The sequence below is a fragment of the Solanum lycopersicum genome, chromosome 2 (genome assembly GCF_036512215.1).
Source record: "Solanum lycopersicum chromosome 2, SLM_r2.1".
Lineage (NCBI taxonomy): Eukaryota > Viridiplantae > Streptophyta > Magnoliopsida > Solanales > Solanaceae > Solanum > Solanum lycopersicum.
The window spans coordinates 37,188,011-37,210,629 of NC_090801.1; the positions used below are offsets into that span (position 1 = coordinate 37,188,011).

Genomic DNA, 22,619 nt, shown 5'->3' on the forward strand with positions numbered 1-22,619 from the left:
ACCTTTGAGACCTCTTTTCTCAAAGGGTTTCATCGAATTGATTTCGAAAGTTGGGGTTTCAAGTGGGTTTTCATCCAATACGAAATTGATGTTACGAATAACTTCGTTTATGATTTCTTTTGGATATTATGAATAAATTAACATGCATTTTAACTCAATTATTTTATATATATATGACTAGATCTAGTTTTGGAATATGACCTATTCCCGTTAACCCTAGGTTGTGATCTTGATATGATTTGGGTAATGTTGGTTCAGTTAAATTTGTTATTGGTTGAATTACTACTAGATGATGTTATTGTATAAATTATGGGTTTATTAAGATGAGGTTAAGTCCTATCATTCTAGGTCTTGAGTAATTGATCTAGGTTATGAAGTATGTTATGGATTTGACCTAAGTCTCTTATCTTAAGGTATGAACTAGTGATAGGTTGTGATGTAGTGACTCAATTGGCTTTTTTATAATGTTGGTTACTATTATGTGATGATATTACACCCTTTTTGGGTTGAGTTAAGGGTTGATGGTAAGACCTTGATGATGAATTATGAAGAAGACTTGGTAAATCTTGTGATCCCAACTCTTTACTTCAATTATGGTTACTTGTGGCTAAGTGATGATGTTGTGTTGAAGTATGCCTTGTATTAGAATTGATAGGGTTGGTATCATGTTTAATTGAATTGTCTTGACTATGGTGTGTGAGGTGTTTTCTAAGATGTAAATTTTATTAGGATGGTGATGATTTACCAATATGCCTTATCATGATGTGAATATGTTAATGTGCTAACCTGACGTATATGAATTGTAGTAAAAGGAAAATACTCATGAAATTCTTATTGAGATATTATGATGATGATTTTTATACAAGGGTTAGACCCTATGATCTACATTAAGCTATGATGATTAATAAAGGTACTAAAGATATTTCAAAAGGGACTCTAGCTTAGCACCGAGTGAACTAGAATGAGGAGTTTCCCTTCACACGTATGAAAGGTAGGATCACTAATGTACTCTTGAGATGGAGACTCCAACACATGTAGCATACGGATGGTCCCAACTATATCTATGTTGCCACCATAGTAATACTAGCTAGTGGACCACGTAGTTGCTATGTTCATGTTTCGGTACTACCTTGGCAAGTACCCGCCTTCTTTCGTTGTAGGGTTTCATGACACCGCAAATTAGCTCATGTGGTCTATGTCGATAAAGGAAAGATATTCTCAATAGGTAAAATGAACTAAATGATTGAACTATAACTAAGATGACCTAAGGTGTTTAGGTTAGTCTAGGTAGAGGTATGGGACTCTACCTATACATTGCACTACTTAGCGTTAAGGGAAGTCTTAAGAGGATGTTCTTATATATGTATATTCTTATAAATGTAAATGATATGTATATGATGATCTTACATGTTAATGACACTATGTGATGTTGATTACTCTTATGAACATGTATTTGGTCTACATTGCAAGAGTATGATATTATGTACTCTTAATGTTATGTTATGTGAAGTTAGACATTGGTTATGGTTCTTGATAGGTTTACTTGATTAAGTAAAGTTATGAGATTCTCTTAGTTATTGCACAAGTGGACTTAAAGAGGGTCATGATTGATGATCTTTCTTTGGTTATGTTAAAAGTCCATTCTCTTAAAGAAGATGTGAATGATGACTAATCCCCGGTTAATCCTCCTCCAATTATGGATGGTGACATAAGGGCTGCTTTTCTCCACATGGCCCAAGCCATTATTACTTAAGTATAAGCCGTTACTACCCAAGCTCAAGCAATGACGACCCAAGATAATTGAGAGGTTGTACCCCAAGCAAACCAACTAGTTGGTACCATGACCTCTCATCTAAGGGATTTTACTAGGATGAATCCCCTTACATTCTATGGGTCCAAGGTTGAAGAAGACCCCTATGAGTTCATTGATGAAATCTACAAGATCCTTTATGCTATGGGGTTTACTAGTAGTGAGAATGCCGAGTTAGCCACTTACCAACTCAAGGATGTGGCCTAAAGTTGGTATGTCCAATTGAGGGATAATAGGCCGTTAAGGGGTGTACTAGTGACTTGGGAAGTTTTTAAGAAGGCTTTTCTTGATCGATTCTTTCCTAGGGAGAAGCGGGAAGCTAAAGTGGGGGAGTTCATCAACCTTTGTTAAGGAGGTATGAGTTTGCTATAATACTCTTTGAAATTCACTGAATTGTCAAAATATGTTCCTTCATTGGTTTCCGATCCTATAGATGAAATGAACCGCTATGTGATGGGAGTGTTGGATAATTGCAGGAGGAATGTCATTCGGCTATGATGCATGACAATATGAACATTTCTCATCTCATGGTTCATGCTCAACAAGTGGAAGAGACAAGGTCTAAGAGGAAGAGTAAAGATGCCAAGAGGGCAAGATCTTTTGATGGTGGTTCTTCAAAGGGTAGGCTTGATATCCAAGACAAGAATAGATTCAAGAAAAGGGTTTCTAATCAATTTCCCTAAGGCTCATGATAATAGGGTGTCTAACCCTAATCCTAGAGAGGGACGGGATACTAGTTCACCAACCAAAAAGCCAACTTGTGAAAGGTGTGGCAAGAGGCATTATGGTTATTTCCTTAAGGGAATGGATAATTAATTTGGTTGTGGAAAGAGTGGCTACAAGGTTACGGATTTCCCTAATGTGAAGGTTGAAGACCAGGGTAGTGGCCAAGCTCAAGAAAGTGGTTGTAATGATGCTCCGAAGAAGAATTTCTTTTACATTCTCCACTCTAGAAGTGAGTAAGAGACTTCTCCCGATGTGGTGACCAGTATGTTGAAAGTCTTCTCTATCGATGTATATGCTTTACTTGATCCGGGGGATACATTATATTTTGTTACTCCATTGATAGCTAAGAAGTTTGTGATTTTACCCGATATTCTAAATGAACCCTTCATAGTGACTACCTCGGTGGGTGAGTTGGTCGTTTCAAAAAGGGTATATAGAATTGTCCTATTATGTTGCCCAATAGAGTTACTTATGTTGAACTAGTAGAATTTGATATGTTTGACTTTGATGTCATTTTGGGTACGGATTTATTGCATGATTGCTTTGCCTCTATAGATTGTATAACAAGGGTGGGTGAAGTTTAACTTTCCAAATGAGACTGTTTTAGAGTGGAAAGGAAGGAATTCTATTCCTAGAGATCGTATCATTTCTTGTTTGAAAGCTTGTAGAACGTCTCTAAAGGGTGTTGATACCACATAGTAAGAGTCCAAGATTTAGACACCAAAATTCCTCCTATTGAGTCGGTCCCGGTAGTGAGGGAATTTCCTGATATCTTTCCTAATTATCTTCTTGGTATTTCTCCTGAATCCGAAATTGATTTTTGTATCGACTTGTTACCGATACTAATCCCATTTCAATTCCTTCTTATCGGATGAATCCGGCCGAATTGTAAGAGTTGAAGGTTCAAATCAAGGATTTACTAGACAAAGGCTTCATATGACCTAGTATTTCTCAATGGGGTGCTCCAATTTAGTTTGTGAAGAAGAAGGATGGGTCCCTTAGAATTTCCATTGATTATCGTCAACTCAATATAGTCACTATTAAGAACAAGTATCCTCTCCCTCAGATTGATGACTTGTTTGATCAACACCAAGGGGAAAGATACTTTTATAATATTGACTCGGGATCGGGTTATTAATATACCGCGGTTTCACGGTATTATTAATACTTTTTCCTTAAGTTTAGTGTGTCCAAAAGCGTTTTTGTGCTAATTTTTATATAAGTTTCTCTTTGTTTTGCAGGAAATCTGTCCAAAGCTGAATGCGGAGATTTTGAGCGAAGAACTGTAGAAGAGACCACCTACGGAGCTTATGACGGTCCGTCGTGCTTGTGACGGTCCGTAGGTGGCAGCGTAATGCAGCTGCTGAAGAAAGATGGGGAAGTCTGACCAAGTGTGGGATTACGAAGCTTGTGGCGGTCCGTCGTGGCTATGAAGGTCCGTCCTGTAGGCTCGTCGTGAAGTTCAGAGAAGTGATCCCAGTACCTAGATTCCAAGAGTTGAAGTGTTTTGGAATGAAGACCCTCGACGGACCGTTGTGCCTATGACGGTCCGTCATACTTGTCGTCGAGGGGAATGAAGATAGCACCAGAAGAAATTGCATAAGTATGGGATGATGGAGTCCATGATGGTCAGTCGTGACCACGATGGTCCGTCGCGAGGTCCGTTGACCCAGCCGCGTTTTGGCAGATTTCCAGTAATTAGAATCCTTGTTTAATTAGGTTTTTTTGTTTTTTTTATAAATAGTTCGAAAAACCTCATTTTTGAGGTTAGACTCCGTATTGTTAGACACAAGATAGTTAGACTCCATATTGTTAGACTCTATGAGATTAGACATTAGATTTTTATACTTTGTGTATTAGTGTTGGATTTTAAGATTCTTGCAAGTGATTTTTGGATATTAATCAAGCAAATTTTGGATTTTATTCTTTCTCATTGAAGTAAGTACATGAATTCGTATTTAATATATTTGAATATTGTGTTTATGTCTATGAGTAACTAAACTCCATAACTACGGTTGTGGGAACCATAGGCAAATAATGAGATAAAGCCTAACTAAAATAACAATTCTAGATTAGTGTCTTGCATGTATTAATAAATCTTTCACTTAAAAGTCTTTTTAATGAATGGTCAACGTTAGAACTCACCTTAATGCTACTTGCCGGACAAAGGAGGTAGATAATAGAAAAAGAATTATTAACATAGATTTAGTGTATACTATCTAATAGGCTAGTATTGATTGGTACGAGGTAATAACTTTGTCAAATATCGAATAGGATGCTTAATATGAGGTAAGGATAAGGGTTAGGATAGCAACACACGTAGCCGGACCAAGGTGCGGAGTGAGATTTTCTAGATGCCGGACCAAGGATTTAGAAATACATATTTTATCACTTTGTATGCAAGATACTAGGAAAGAATTGTTATAGTTAGAATTATCAAGTTATGAACATGTGGGGAACACGTAAACCCTAGTTACTTTGATTAATTGATTAAAAACCAATATTTAAAGCTGTTAAGTGTCTCTTTCAAGTTCGTTATTTATTTTCACTCATTTAGAAATAGAAACCCCTTTTATTGTTTTTACTTTCCAAGGAAGTCATTGACAAAACAATAGTAATAACAGGTTGAAGTTAAGTCTAGACTATTTTCCTTGTGGGAACGATCCCAACCTCACTAGATGGGTTATTTACTTGACACGACCGCTTTACTTCTTATTTGGGAAGTAAGTTTGAGCGTATCAAATTTTGGCGCCGCTGCCGGGGATTATATCTTTTATATTAACCTGAACCTATTACTATAGTTTAGTTGATATTTTCTTGATTTTACTTTGTTTTATTATTTTTGATTTCTTTTCATAACTATCCTCCTTGTATGCCAAATACACGGAGAGGAAGAGAACCCTTGTTTCCCTATTATCACGAGCTAGAGCGTACACTGCGCAATATGAATCGAAACTTGGGAATAAATGATGAGGATCCGAACCAGAACATCCCAGCTCCGGTTGATGTTCATGGTCAGATGTTACCCGATGCTCCAGGTGAACATCAATAGAGAGGAAAAAATCCTGTTCCACGGCCCCAAGCATACTACAGAGGGTATGATAACATAGCAGACTCAGATGGGCCACTTGTCTTGCCCCCTCTACCCACAGGACACACTTTTGTGGTAACTAGTAGCCTGATGCAAATGCTCACTGCCAGAGGTTTGTTTTCAGGACTATCTTCTGAGGATCCACATGCCCATATAGCTAAGGTAAGGGCAGTGTGTAAAAGTAGTTCTTGGGATAGATTCACCTCATTCATGAGAAGTGTTCCAAATCACCATATAGATGATGAGTCACTGAAGGAATACTTCTATCAGTGACAGGATGATAACAACAAAGCAGTGTTGGACTCTATAGCAGGTGGATCTTATGGAGAATGCCCTTATGCTGAGATTGCTAAAAAATTAGAAAAAATCTCCCGGAATAACAATGCTTGGAGTATTAGGAAGTCTGATACAGGGAGAAACACCTTCGCAGTGCAGTCCACTCACAACCCAGCCACAGATGAGATTCGGGAAGAAATGGCTCAGATGAGAACTGAGCTTGGGTTGGTACTAAAACATGTCACAGGGGGTGCAGAAAAGATAAATGCGGTCAACTACTTGGCTAAACCACCACCTCCTAATGATGAGTGCTATTATGCGGAGGACACTTATGCAGTAAATGAGCAGACGGGGGGTTTCCGACCAAGCGCCCAAGGCTCAAATCAGGATAATTGGTGCCAAGGTCAAGGGGAACCAAGGTCGGAACTATGGTAACTACAACCGTGAGGGTCATTATGTCCTAGATGGAAACTACAACCGCAACAACTACTTTAACAGGGGTAATTATGCTAATCAAAACGACAGGAATGTGCCCTATGTCCCTCCTCAAAATCGTGAAGTTACTGCTAGGGATGGTGGATATAGTATGGCGCGAGTTGAGGATATGTTGCACAAAATGATGAGGAGGTTCGACACTAGTGATGAACACATTAAAGAATTAAGGTGTGAATTAACTAGTATTGGGAAAAAAGTTGATACACATGCAATTTTGATTAAACTGATCGTTTGCAAGTGGCCGAAATATCTGCGATAGTGAACACACGGCAACTGGGCACTCTTCCTAGCAACACTGTCCAAAATCCAAAGAATGATGCACACTATATGGCAATCACTACTTGGGGTGGTAGGCAAACCATTGACCCACCTATGACATCTATTGAGGAAAATGTGAGAAAGAATAATGATAATGTGGTAAAGGGTAGTGGTGAAGCAGAGGAAAGTAATGGAAAAGATGCAGAAGTACCTATCAAGGTAATTCCCATGCCTAGGCCAGAACCAACCTTCCCTCAGAGATTAGTGAAAAAGACCAAGGATGGTAAATACCGGCGTTTCATAACAATGTTGAAGCAGCTTTCTATCAATGTCCCTTTGGTAGAAGCTCTAGAACAAATGCCCGGTTATGCCAAATTTATGAAAGATTTGGTCACCAAGAAAAGATCGGTCACTTTCGAGGATGATGATAGACTGCAGCATTGTAGTGGTATTGCTACAAGATCCCTCGTACAAAAGAAAGAAGATCCTGGTGCGTTCACTATTCCTTGTACAGTTGGGTCATTACATTTTGCGAAAGCATTATGTGATCTGGGGGCAAGCATAAATCTCATGCCCCTCTCAATTTACAAGAAGTTGGGTTTGAGGGATCAAAAACCCACTGCTATGCGGCTACTGATGGATGATCGGACAGTGAAACGGCCTATAGGGATACTCCATGCTGTGCTAGTAAAAGTAGAGTCATTCATCTTTCCAGCTGATTTTGTAATTCTTGATTGTGAGGTCGATTTTGAAGTGCCTATTATTCTTGGGAGGCCATTCCTTGCTACAGGTAGAGCATTACTTGATATGGAGAAGGGACAGATGACATTTTGGTTGAATAATGAAGAAGCGACCTTCAACATTTGTAGGACCATGAGGTAGAGTAGTGAGCTCCAATCGGTATCTGCCATGTCCCACAAAAAAAAGATGAAGAAGGAGACTGAATAGAAAAATGCAAAACAAGAGTTTATGGTTGGGGATTTGGTGCTTGTAGACAATTCTGGGGTGCCTTGTCTTCCGGGCAAACTCAAGTCTAAATGGACTGGCCCTTACTTGATTACCCAAGTATTCCCTCATGGAGTAGTTGAGTTAAAAGCCAAGGAGGGAGTGCGGTATAAGAGGAATAGAGATAGAATAAAACTCTATTTTGGGTATAAAGCATCGGGGAATAAAGTGATAGAGGCATACCATCTTGATGAAGTCTGAGTAATCAAGGGTCCCCAGTCGTGCCGTGACATTAAATCAGGCGCTTGTTGGGAGGCAACCCAATACTTATAGTCTTTTTAGTAAGGGTAGCATTTTTCTACTAATGAGTTTTTAAATTTGCAGGCACATCACCAGGAAATTTTGCAAAAAATTACTCTGCAGCAGTCACTGACGGACACATCGACGGACCGTTGCGCCTGCGATGGACCTTCGTATGCATCAGTTGTACTAGGTACGTTTTTCTATTATTTTGAAACTAGGGCACACACGATGGAACCAACGACGGGTCGTCACAACTGCGACAGACCTTCATCGGTGAACCATCGCGTGATTAATGAGTTATACCCGACCCGACCCGGCTGGACCCTTTTTCAAAATCAGACCATTTAAACACCCTCAACCCCTCATTTCACCCCATTCCTTCATTATTCCTCTCATCTCCCCTCTCTTTTCAACTTCCACATTCTCTCAACCACCGATCATTGCCTCTCACAATTATCCAAAGCTCTAAAGTGTTATCTACTAGTGGAAACTGCTGTTGTGAGTGTCTACATTGCCACCGAGTACTTGTGCATTTATTTTTCTCCATTTCTAAGGTATGTGTCTCTAAATTTATACTCATTTATCTTGCCTTGTTGTTTACTAGTTAGTATTATGCTTAGTTCCTCATCGTATGTTGTTTACTTTAGACGATTCTGTCTAACCTAGGTTACAAATGTTCGAAATTGCCATGTTTACCACCCTAGACATAGGTGCTTTTGCATTGCTAGTTTCCTAGGTAGTTGGGTTAGTCACATGTAAGTCCAAAACACTACAAGGTTGATGTGGGTTCATCGGGGATGCTTATTGTACCCTTAGTTCTGTCACTGTCATTCAGAACGAGACCCCGATGATGGACCGTCGTAGGGTCCGTTGCAAAAGCCCTAGCACCCCTGTCCCAACAGACACATGTGACGGATCGTCGTACTCGCGACGGTCCATCCTAGACAACCGTCATGCTAGATAGAGACCCTGTTTCTAAGGGTCTCTCATTTTTTCCCAAGTGTTCCCCAACGGACACATGTGACGTACCGTCGTCTTCACAACGGTCCGTCCTGCACAACCGTTCAGGTTGTCAGAGACCCTGTTTCTAAGGGTCTCTCATTTTTTTCCAAGTGTCCTTCAATGGACACATTCGACGGACCGTCGTACCCACGACGGTCCGTCCTGCATGACCGTCATGACCGTCAGAGACCCCTGTCCTAAGGGTCTCCATTTTTTTCTCAAGTGTCCTACGACGGACCGTCGTACCTGTGACGGTCCATCCTGCACATACCATCATGCTAGTCAGAGACTCTCCTTTAGGGTTCTCTATATATACATAGTCTAAGTAAAACACGACGGACCTCACGACGGTCTGTCATAGTCATAACGAGCCATCACCTGGCCCGTCGTGTGTCACTGCTTTTACAACAATGACATACTATTTTTGATGTTTTATTTCGTATGGTTTCGCTTGTCTTGTTTGCCACTACTTGTACTAATATTGATCCTTTGCAGGTACTATCTACTATGGCACCCAAGCAAGACTGAAGCTACGCACGCGGGCGATCAATGTCTGTTGCTTCATCTGCACGCATGATCGTCGGCTCTGATGATGAGTGGGACCCTGAGTATGTGCCCCCATGAACTTCCACACCTTCCCGTGCTGCACGTGCTCCCAGAGCCACACCCAAAAAGGTGGCGTCTGGCGTAGTCACTGCCTCCCAGTCTGATGAGGATCGCACACTGACCGGCACACCCTCTAGGACAGCCACAAATGAGGAAGGAGCGTCTGGCTCCTTAGGACTATCATGGTCTGAGGAAGCCTCTGGCTCTGCTGAGGTTCCCACACCCACCACCGCTGCAGCGTCGGCCTCGTCTGATGAGGCTGACAGTTCAGACTCTACATCCGGCTCACCTACTAGGGTCCCTACTCCAGCCACTGACCAGCCCAACCGGTGGTGTATCGATGGGCAGTTTCAAGTCTACTTCGATGCCAAGTTCCTGACTGATAAATGAGTGATGACTCAAACACTCACTTTGGAGCAGCGGGTACTTAGAGGGAGTCTCCCGACGATGCCGGAGATCCACAACCTCTTCACCAGGCATCACTTAGAGTGGACAGCACGTCCATTATGACGATACAGTGAAGAAATGGTCCGAGATTTCTACGCATCCTACGTAGTGACTCTTCGATCACAGATCGATAGGTGGGCTGCCCCCACTAAACAGGCCCCACTGGAGCAGGTCCGAGTCCGGGGCGTACAGGTTGACATTTCCCTGCCAGCCATCCGCCAGTTTCTATACGACGACAGTGCAGATGCTACTCGAACCCCCATCACTGCCAAGTTTGACTACCGCTTGCAGATAGTAAAGGATGGCCAGTTCTTGCGAGCCAGCACTAAGAGAGACCACCAAAAGGTGGATGGCCCTGCATCTGTCAGTAAATAAGGAGGGTGCCGATTGGGTGACTGAGCCGAAGGGGGCCATCAAGAAGGCCAACCTCACATTCACAACAAAGTTCTTGTGGCTGCTTGTTCGTCACTGCCTTTCCCCCACAACTGCTGATAATATCGTTACCTGGGATCGAGCAGTGTTGATGGCGGTGATGATAGCCAGATTCGAGGTGGACTTCGCATGGCTTCTACAGGCAGTCATGCACGAGAGGGCATTCAAGGTCACTACTGCCTACCCTTTCCCGTGCATGATCTTTGCCCTTTGCAGGTCCACAGGTGTGCCCATATGGCACGTAGATCAGCTTAAGACCCCGCAGGGCACTGCAGACGTCGGCCTCATCAGAGATGAGGCCAATGAGTTGGCTCCACGCAGAGGGCCCTGTCTGGAGCTGCCCGCACTTTCTGATGATCTTGCTGATACAGTAGCCCAGGCCCGCACAGCTACACAGGCGTCCACTGACACTACCCCGGTCGAGTCTATCCCGGGTAGTAGCACAGCCCTGAGCTCCTCTTGCACAGCCCCTCTATCGGCACTGGTCCCGCTTGCAATGGTCTAAAAACTAGAGGCACAAATGGCCACTCTTCTGCATCATATCCAGCCATGGATGCAGAGGTCGATTACTGAGTCTGAAGAGTGTCTAGAGAGGAAGATGAGGCAGTTTACAGAGCGGAAGATCGTTAAGGTTAACCAGCTCCTGGACGCCTTTGAGTTGAGAGTGCTAGCCCGACCAGCCCCTCCGGTGGATGTGTCGACTCTTCAGGCTGCAGTTGACAGTCTTCGTGCAGACATCGACACGATCTTAGAGGTTAGGGTGCCGGAGTTTGAGGCCCCTTCTGTCGAGCCTGCTGAGGACACCGTGTTGGCGGCCCTTTTTGCTACTTCTGACATTCCACCACTTCCCCCTCGAGAGAGTGCCAAGAGGCGTAGGGGTCGAGTAGAGGATGAGGTGCGAGCACGGAAGAAGGAGCTCCGAGATATAGAGGCTGCGAGGAGAGCCTCCCTTGCTGAGGAGGAGGCGAACCGAATGAGAGCATCTGAGTTAGCGGTTGGGGCGTCTAGCTCCCCCACTGTGGAGATAGCAGGAGGCATTACTGATGGTGCGGTTGTTGCTGAGGACACCACTCAGGGTGTCCAGATTGCAGAGGACGTGGGTTCTGGGGAACTGGACCCACCATCTTGCTGATCGATGGTGCTTTGCGCCACAGGTTTGCTTCACCTACCACTCTTGTATTTAGATTTTTATGCATTGGGGACAATTGCATGACTTTTTGTTGGGGGTGGGTTAAATGGATAGTGAGTGTTAGGGTGAAGTCTGAGTAGCCCAATTCACTATCCTCTTTTGGGGTTTTCTTGCCTGTGTTCTTTTTCCCCAAAAGACTGATTACTTTTTCTGTTGAACCGGCATGTTTATATCTTTTGTACATAGTTTAAGTCTGAAGCATGATGGCTAAAATGATATCCTAATAAACTGGAAAATAATGCATGACTAGGCATAGTAACTGACAATTGTGTGGCTCTAAGCATGAAACAGAGTTACACCATTGCATTACCCTAAGTCTTAAATTCGAACTAGGTTTCTGATAATATGGTATAGTGATGAGATGTCAAGTGAGTATGAGGAAATTTGAATAGTCCACTATTGGTACTGAGCTAGAACTTGCCTGGTTGTCCTGCTAAAAGTAAGCTATAATAGACAATTAGGAAAGGATCATAGGCCCTTATTCAATATAGCCCATTTCTAGACTAAAGAAAAGAAACCAAATGAAATTTATCCTTCTTTGATCCAAATAATCTGAGCTTAAAATTTGACCTTTCTTTTTCACCCCAACTGATCTTTTCTGGGAACAATGTGTTGGCCCTGGTCCCTTCTTGGACATGTGCACCTCAGCTTATGCCAAAAGCATAAGTTGATGGTGGCTAATGCATAAACAACCTTTGTAATGGACCTGACACAACTTTGGGTATTGTGTACCTTGACTCATGGCAAAGCCATGAGTTGAGGGTGGCTACTATGAGGAATGCTCTGGAAAGTGGGGTTGAAAGAACAAAGAGAGAGAAAGAACAAAAGTAAAGTGACTCAAGAATTAGATGAAAAGAAAAGTAAAGAAAAAGAAAAATACACAAGAAATACTAGCAAGAAAAGAAGAGAGTCACTTACACAAATGGAGAAAGAAGAGAAAATAGCAAGGTGAAAGAATATGAGAAACTGGGCGAGATAAAATGAGAGACAGTGGAAGGTTTAGCTGATATGTCAAGGAGGGCAAAAAGTCAGTAAAGTATACCAAAATATACCTTACCTGACCCAAGCCTATGTTACTATCTAAAAAAGTCCTATCGTGATCCTAAGGGTTGTATAGCGAACATAAAGCAGTGAAAATAAGGGCAAGCTTATGGCAAAAGGTATGAATGAGTGTGACTTTGTTCTGAGAGTGAGTGTTGAAAAGTAATTTTTATACTCAAACTGAAATCATTGTGTGAAAAAGGAGGATTTTGTTTTAAAGTGAGGACACTAGTTATAATATCGGAATTGTTAGCACCTCGGTGAGAAATTGAAGAGGATAGGTGTTAGTGCGTGGTGAGTCTATGTCATGTTCTGATCCCACAAAATTCAAGCCTAATAGTGATAGCATGCATAGTTGTGATGAGATTAATCGAGATTGATAGCCAAATGATTGCAAAGGATAAAACATGGATACTATTGTACAAAGATTGTGTAGTGAGTCATAGTGCATCGCTTGAGAACAAACAACGAATTTAAGTTGACGGTGTTGATATACCATGGTTTCACGGTATTATTAATGCTTTTTCCTTAAGTTTAGTGTGTCCAAAAGCCTTTTTGTGCTAATTTTTATATAAGTTTCTCTTTGTTTTGCAGGAAATCTGTCCAAAGCTAAATGCGAAGATTTTGAGCGAAGAACTGCAGAAGAGACCACCTACGGAGCTTATGACAGTCCGTCGTGCTTGTGACTGTCCGTAGATGGCAGCGTAGTGCACCTGCTAAAGGAAGATGGGGAAGTCTGACCAAGTGTCGGATTACAAAGCTTGTGACGGTCCGTCGTGGCTATGACGGTCCATCCTGCAGGTTCGTCGTGAAGTTCAGAGAAGTGATCCCAGTACCCAGATTTCAAGAGTTGAAGTGTTTTAGAACGAAAACCCTCGACGGACCGTTGTGCCTATGACGGTCCGTCATACTTGCCGTCGAGGGGAATGAAGATAGCAGCAGAAGAAATTGCACAAGTATGGGACGACAGAGTCCATGACGGTCCGTCGTGACCACGACGATCCTTTCGTGAGGTCCGTCGACCCAGCCGCGTTTTGGCAGATTTCTAGTAATTAGAATCCTTGTTTAATTAGGTTTTTTGTTTTTGTATAAATAGTTCGAAAAACCTCATTTTTGAGGTTAGACTCTGTATTGTTAGACACCAGATAGTTAGACTCCCTAATATTAGACTCTATGAGATTAGACATTAGATTTTTAGACTTTGTGTATTAGTGTTGGATTTTGAGAATCTTACAAGTGATTTTTTGATATTAATCAAGCAAACTTTGGATTTTATTCCTTCTCATTGAAGTAAGTACATGAATTTGTATTTAATATATTTGAATATTGTGTTTATGTCTATGAGTAACTAAACTCCATAACTAGGGTTGTGGGAACCATAGGCAAATAATGAGATAAACCCTAACTAAAATAACAATTCTAGATTAGTGTCTTGCATGTATTAATAATTCTTTTGCTTAAAAGTCTTTTTAACGGATGGCCAACGTTAGAACTCGCCTTAATGCTGCTTGCCGGACCAAGGAGGTAGATAATAGGAAAATAATTATTAACATAGATTTAGTGTATACTATCTAATAGGCTAGTATTGATTGGTACGAGGTAATAGCTTAGTCAAATATCGAATAGGATGCTTAATAGGAGGTAAGGATAAGGGTTAGGATAGCAACACACGTAGCCGGACCAAGGTGCGGAGTGAGATTTTCTAGATGCCGGACCAATGATTTAGAAATACATAACTTATCACTTTGCATGCAAGATACTAGGAAAGAATTGTTATATTTAGAATTATCAAGTTATGAACCTGTTTGGAACACGTAAACCCTAATTACTTTGATTAATTGATTAAAACCCAACATGTAAAGCTGTTAAGTGTCTCTTTCAAGTTTGTTATTTATTTTCACTCATTTAGAAATAGAAACCCCCCTTTATTGTTTTTACTTTCCAAGGAAGTCATTGACAAAACAATAGTAATAACAGGTTGAAGTTAAGTCTAGACTATTTTCCTCGTGGGAACGATCCCAACCTCACTAGTTGGGTTATTTACTTGACACGACCGCTTTACTTCTTATTTGAGAAGTAAGTTTGAGCATATCCGGTATCACCAACTTAGGGTGAGAGGTGAGGATAACCAAAGATGGAATTTCAGACTAGATATGGTCACTATGAGTTCTTTGTACTGTCCTTTGGTCTTGGATATGTCCCGACGGCATTTATCGACCTCATGAATAGTGTGTTTTGAAGTTACCTAGATTTATCTTGTCATTGTTTTCATTGACGACATCTTTTTATATTCAAAAAATGAGGGTGAACACAATGGACCATTTGAGGGCGGTGTTACAAGTTCTTAAGGAGAACCAATTATTTGCCAAGTATAGCAAATGTGAGTTTTGGTTGAGGTCGGTGGCGTCTCTTAGTCATATTGTAACAACCCTAAAAATTACTATGCTAAGTAATGTCTAACGTATCTAGAATTCCTAGATTAGATTAGCTTCACACGAATTGATGCACGTAGAAGCAAACCTCTAAACGTTTACAACAGCCAAGCCAACTAACTTGGTGAGTTAGTTAATCTAAGACAGGTCGGGTCCAGCCATGTAGGGCACTCAAATATGAAGATTTACCCGGATGAGTCTTAATCGGACTTAAAAAGGGGTAATCTTAAGTTTGGAGGATCTATGGGTAATATGGTCTTTTCCAGTCTAAGGGTAGTATTGTAATTACCCCAATTAATTAATTAATTAATTAATTAATTAATTTGGTTAAGGGGCAATTTGGGTAGAGGTGGCTGAAATTGACCCTTTAAGCAAAATCTTGATCCACCCCGATTTGAGCCTTGGCAGAAACAATGATTTAATTGATTTATTGTATTTAGTGAATTAGTTATATTAATTAATATTAAATTTGCTTATTTAATTAAAGGAAAATCATATTTTTAATAAAATAATAACAATAATACTAATAATAGTATTAATAAATAATGAGGAGTCCTAGTTTTGACTAAGTCTCCACCTAACTCTACTAATCCTAATCCACCCATTCTCAGGTCTCTCACTCTCATTCTCACGTTTTTGATGAGAAAAAGAACTGAAAATAATAGTTCTTCACTCTTGAAGAACTTACACACAAAAACTCAAACGAAAAGCTAAGCTAAAAATGAAAATCAACAACATTCTTCTCGACGGATTGTGTTTTGGATTTTGGTGGTGAGGCACTGGTGTCGTGGGAATAGGCAGCATTGAAACAAGTGTTGAAGAACAATAAGGTATGGGTTTTCTTCTCTCTTGGACCCTTTCTCAAGATACCCTTAAGGTTCAGTTTAATCGCAATTGAAAAACTAAGGTTGTCCCCGTTGCATGCCCCTGTCATTAGATCCTTTGAAAGATTCAAAACATGCGTTGATATGTCTTCTGGTAGATAACTTTAGGTCTGGATGTAATTATGTATTGAATGTGTATTTGGAAATTATTAAGGAATGAAAGAAGTATTCCGAAAAAGTGTTTTACGTTAATTATTTAAGCACGGGTGTGCTGTAAAGTAACTATGTTGCTGCTTGAAATTTGTGTGATAGAAATGTTGTGTTTTCGTATATGTGAATGTTAAAAGTGTGATGTTCATATAAGGGTAATGTTGCTGGAAAAATGTCACCTGAATTACTCCAAGAATCATCATTAAACTTGAGAGAAAGATGGATTGAAAGAGACAATATTTCCAGCTTGCTGGAAATATTGGTCATGGACAAAAATTTGAAAACTTATCTATGTTTTAAAAAATTTAAATTTTTGGAGGTCATTGGGGATTGAGCCTAAGACCTCACAATGAAAATTACATAAAAATTTCATGAGAAAATGAAAGGAAAAATAAAAGTGGAGAGTGGGGATTGAACCCACAATCTCTTTAATGGATGAGAGAGTTAGGAGAAAAATAAATGTGAAGAGTAGGGATTGAACCCATAACCCCTTGAATAGGTGAGAAAGTTAAGAGAAAAAGAATGAGCTTGTGGGGGATTGATCCCACAACCTCTTTGCCTTAAACGAGAAAGAGATGAGGGAAAAGAAAGAAAATATTACGGGGGTGATGGGTATCAACCTAGGGTCCCCCGAATCTTAAAAATGCAAGTAAAAAGTTTAATATAATATTAGATGTTACTCAAGGGATTCAAAATCGGATTTTCTTGTCCAATTTCGTATTGACACATAAGTCGTACGTGAACAAATATTTAATGAATGCTGCCTCTAAGAGTCGAAATCAAGATCTTGGCATACCAACAAGATGTATAAGTCTTGAAACACATAATCTTAGGTAAGTATAAGTCATTTAGACGAATCATAAATGAAGACTTATGGCTTGTACGTATGGATCCATAAGTGTAGCGCACATTTAAAAGTAAGCGATCCTAAGATGGCTATAATGAAATGATGTGAACCTAGGAGATTTATGTAGGAGTGTGAAACATACTAAAAGGCCAAGTGCATTGGCATATGAAGAAATGAACATTCACGTAAGGGAAGTGTAGAATGATGTAAAGTCAAATCTCAAGCATTATCCAAAAGAAAGTATTAAGAATGAATTCATAGTTAATATGTAATGAAAGGAGTGACTACATGACTATAGGCTTAGCAAGTGACATAATCTGCTTCTACGCCTAAAAATCAGTGTCACTAAATGAAATTTCTAAGAGAATGTGTGTGTATTATATATATATATATATATATATATATATATATATATATATATATATATATATATATTAAACGATGAATAAACAAAGAAAGAGCGACTACATGAGGATAGGCTAGTACAAGTGAGACAAGTTGTATCTACGCCTAGAATCAATGTCCCTCAATGTAAACTCCAAGAGAGCATATGTATGTTATACGATGAGCAAATAATTAAAGGTGAGTAAAGATGAAACAAAAAGATGTTAAGAGAAAACGGGGTGGCACCATAATATGAGGCTAGTGCAAGTGAGACAAGTTGTACCTACCGTCTATATAAGGTTACCAAAAGTACTCACCTCAAATAGTGTTGAATATTAAGAGACAAGTCTCCTTATATATCCTAGTCTTTGAACTTATGCTGCCAATATAAGGTTCTAACAGGGTTCGAGTCCCTATATACCCTAGCATTTTTTGGTTCACTTTGGCCGGTGATTCCACCTCTTTTCATTGTGTGGTTAAACACTGGATTTCATGATGGTCACATGATCTATGCCAGTTAAGGTTAAAGTTCCCAAAGAAAGAATGAGGCCAACCTCAAGTAATACACATACTGAAATGAACGATAGCAAAGGTGTTAGGATAGGATAATCAAGAGGTGAGCTAGACTTAAGTAATGACACTAGGTCATTCTTTGTCATTGCACATTGAACCTGATGAAAGTCTTAAACTACATCCTAGGTATGGATGGAGTTTACACTATCTTACGAACAAAAGAAAATGAAGTACGTATGAATGAATGAAGCAGACAGACTCTGTGTTTGCTAAATAAGGCTCCCTAATTGAGGTCCCATATGTTGAGCCCTCATTTTAGGGAAGTACTAATGTCAAGTCCATGATTCCAAGGTCTCATGGAATATGAATGAATGATATGTGCAATAGGTTATGTGCTTTTTTCAAAATGATAGGTATGATCATGCATGTTACTCTCATTGCATGACTTTCCTAATCCTATTTGGCAAGTCCACTAACTTGACTTTCCATAACTCATATCGTTAGGAGAGATCTCTTCTTAATCATGCATGTCCTTTGTGTGTTCTTGCTTATACCCATACTTAGTACAAGTGTGTAATAATCCCATACAACTCTCTACTTTTAGGTGCAGGTGCAGGTGAACACTAGACCTTATGAGACCACGTTGAAGTTATCCGGACATGGAGCATTCATTCGTACTTTGTAGGCCCTCTTGATTTTGAGGATTCCTATCTTTTATATTCTAGATTAGATGTAGGCATGAGCTATTGGAGTATGTTCCACTAGTGTTTCTTTCAAAGTTGTTTTCAGATATTGTATTGGTGCCATTTTTGCAACTCTATATTTTTATACAGATATGACTATGTCTTGTATTTAATTATCTTGATATTAGATGGTTGTTGTGAAAAATTATGAAATTATGTAGATGATCTTATTCGAATAATACGTTGTTTCCTATAATGAAGTCTAAGTATACTTAAACTAAACAAAAAGTTCAATTTTTCCGCTAAAAATTATCTAGATAATGTAACGATGACGTATGTAGGCTTGTCTGGGACATCTGATAGGTCAATGACGCTGGTTTCATCTAGGGTATAGACTCCGGTCATGACACATATCATCTCTAGTGAGGGACTTGAGGTTGATCCAAGGAAAACCAAGGCGGTCAAGAATTGGCCTACACCATTGACTCCAACCGACATTAGGAGTTTCTTGGGTCTAGCGTGTTATTATAAGAGGTTTGTGGAGGGTTTTGCATCCATTGCATCTCCCTTGACTACTTTGACCCAAAAGAGTAAGAAATTTGAGTGGTTAAAGTCATGTGAGAGAAACTTCAAAATCTTGAAATATAGGCTTACTTCTGCTTTGGTGTTGACATTACCGGATGGTACCAAGGGTTTCCTTGTATATTGTGATGAATCCCAAGTGGGTTTAGGGTGTGTGCTTATGCAACATGGGAAAGTAGTAGCCTATGCTTCTGGGAAACTTATGGTGCATGAGAGAAACTATCCAACTCATGATCTTGAATTATCGGCCGTAGTATTATACTTGAAGATATGGAGGCATTGTTTTTATGGTGTTCATGTTGATATGTATACCGACCACAAGAGTTTACAATAACTGTTTACTCAAAAGGAGTTGAATCTCAGACAAATAAGGTGGTAAGAATTGTTGAAAGACTACAATATGAGTGTTCTCTATCACCCCGACAGGGCCAATGTGGTTGCAGATGCTCTAAGTCGTATGACCATGGGTAGTGTGTCTGATGTAGAAGAAGCCAAGAAAGACCTAGTGAAAGATGTTCATAGGTTGGCTAGATTTGGTGTTAGGTTGGAAGATTCTCCATATGGTGGTATGGTGCATCATAACTTTGAGTAATCATTGGTAGTTGAGGTGAAATCCAAACAACATCTTGATCAACCATTGATGGAGTTAAATTAATCGGTTCTTGGAAAGCTAAATGAGTCCTTAACCTTGGGGGGAGGGGGGGAGGTGTTTTGAGGTATCAAGGAAGGTTTTTTGTTCCCAATTAAATGGTTTGAGGAACTGAGTTCTTGAGAAAGCTCATAGGTCCCGTTACTGCATTCATCCGGGTTCTACAAAAATGTATCATGACCTTAGGGAAGTGTTTTTGTGGGAAGGTTTGAAAAAGGACTTAGAGGAATTTGTTGCAAAGTGTCCAAGACAACAAGTGAAAGTCAAACACCAAAAGCAGGGTGGTTTACTTCAAGAAATCCAAGTTCCTACTTGGAAATGGGAAGACATCAATATGGATTATGTGGTAGCTGGTTTGCCTCGGACACAAAAGCAATATGACTCTATATGGGTGGTTGTGGATAGGTTGACCAAATTCGTTCATTTTGTTCCCGTCAAGTCTACATATTCGGCGGAAGATTATGCAAAGATCTTCATAGATGAGATTGAGTGTCGCCATGGTATTCCATTATCCATCATATCAGATAGGAGCGCGAAATTCACATCTAGGTGTTCGAGGTCTTTCCAACATGATTTGGGTACATATGTGAAGTTAAGCACCGCTTTTCATCCTCAAATGGATGGCCAAGCGCGGAGTACTATACAAGCCCTTGATGATATGCTTAGAGATTATATTATTGATTTCAAGGGAAATCGGGATAAGCATTTGCCTTTGCTGGAGTTTTCTTACAATAATAGCTACCATTCATCTATATCTATGGCTCCTTATGAAGCTTTGTATGGTAGGAGATGTAGATATCCAATTGGATGGTTTGAAGTGGGTGAGTCTTCTCTTTTGGATCCCGATTATATTAATAAGACTTTGGAAAGGTTCATAATATAAGGAACCGGTTGCAAACAACCTAAAGTTGGCAAAAGTCTTATGTCGATCATAGGAGAAGAGATTTAGAGTTTGAAGAAGGTGATAAACTGTATTTGAAAATTTCACCTACGAAAGGGGTGGTTAGATTTCGAAAGAAAGGGAAATTAAGTCCTCGTTATGTTTCCCTATGAAATCTTGCAAAGGATTGGTAAGGTGGCATATGAGTTGAAGTTGCCTAGTGAATTGGCTTCGGTTCATCCGGTTCTTTATATTTCTATTCATAAGAAGTGTATTGGTGATCCCGAATCTATTCTTTCTATTTAGGGTCTTGGTGTAAGGATAACCTCTCCTATGAGGAGGTTCTAGTTCAAATCCTTGAGAGGCAGGTAAAGAGGTTAAGGAACAAAGAAGTAGCTTCCGTAAAGGTGCTATGGAAGGATCACCTAGTTGAGGTGCGACATGGGAGGCCGAGACTGAAATGAAGTCCCGTTACCCTCATCTATTTGATAACTAAGGTTAGATGTTCTTACCAATAATAAAAATAATGACTGAAAATTGAAGTTGCTTGATTTTTTGTGAAGTTTCGCAAAAATGTGCATTTTTAATGTCATTACAGTGAAGATACAGTGAAATTATGCATATTGACTTGAAAATTTGTAATTCTTCTTGTTTTGAGTCATGTTGTGCATTTTTATATGGTGAGGCTTTATGAAATAATATGTAGCATGTTGGCAAGTTGAACTTGGGCATAATTGACTCATATATGGTATGTTGAACTCATGTAGTTTTTGTGAGAAGGAAATTCCTCATAATGTGATTTTGAGCCTTATGTGTGGTAATTGAAGTTTTTGAATTTCCTTGTGTAAATGATATGATTGATGTTGTTATGTATTGTTTTTGGTTTGGCTGCTAGTCTTGAGTATATTCCTTTCTTTCAAAATATTTTAGTGTCATTCGGGGACGAATGTTCCAAAGAGGGGGGGGGGGGGGATAATGTAACACTTCGAAAATCTAAGACGTGTCCTACAGCCTAACATAAGTGTCAAAAGGTTTAGACATTTTTTAATGTATATTATAATGTATATAGGTCATTTAGGAGTTTAGAAGTAAAAACGTCGAAGAACGTCCGGAAACTAGTTCAATGAGGTACTAGCATACCTTAGCCTATTTGACTAGCTTTTAGGAGTCAAAAAATGATGAAAATTGGTGGAAGGGTTAGTTCATAGTCGAATCGTTCGATAAAGACTCTTCAAGGACCAACTAAGGGCCCTTGAGGAGGACCCTTGTATTTTGGCAAGAAGCTCTTAAAGACAGTGTGCACAGACGAGTGCAAGTGACAAGGCGTGTTTTAATCGACGGGGCATCGATGGCCACTATCGATGAAAACTTAGAAAAATTAAACAATAGACTCTTTTTCATAGTCTCTGAACTCATCGACGGATGTGCAGCACGAAGGTGCATAATGCCCTTCGATGGACACACGATCCGTCGATCGTGAAGTCATCTGTGAGGACCAGTTTCGCTGCATGTTTTCATTGAAGTCATTTAATTAGTTGGCTTAGTTAGGAGGTTAATTAGAGGGTTAAGGGATGTCTAATTAAGTTAGTTAACAACCTATATACAGCCTCTATCCTAATTACACTAATAATTATCGCTTTTTCATTTCCTGGATTTTTTTCTCTCTCTAAAAATTCTCTCAAAGAAAACCAAAGGAATTAGCCTCTCAGCTAATTTGATCAAATTGTTTGAAGGTTCTAAGGGCTGGAATACCAGCAGATGATATATTATGGCCGCCGGATCCATCTACAATGGAGGGAAATCCACATCTATCAGTAGCACATGAAACGACGGATGATTCGATGTCCACTTCTTCGCAGTTGAGGGAAGAAGCGATCCATACTGCTACAGTAGAGGCGTAACTTGATGAATCACGTCCTAACAAGGACAAAGGTCACAAAAATACTGGAAAAGATGGGGATAGTCCAAGGTTAAATGTTCAGGCGACTAGCGAT

At 39.9% G+C, this 22,619-nt stretch overlaps 1 long non-coding RNA gene across 1 annotated transcript; it reads left to right on the plus strand.

Annotated features, from left to right (window-relative positions):
* The first annotated feature begins 15,696 nt into the window (after positions 1-15,696).
* Positions 15,697-18,684, plus strand: LOC138342284 (uncharacterized). The gene is made up of 2 exons (XR_011215137.1): positions 15,697-15,883; positions 18,436-18,684. It is a non-coding gene; the product is annotated as an uncharacterized lncRNA (long non-coding RNA).
* Positions 18,685-22,619: the final 3,935 nt, after the last annotated feature.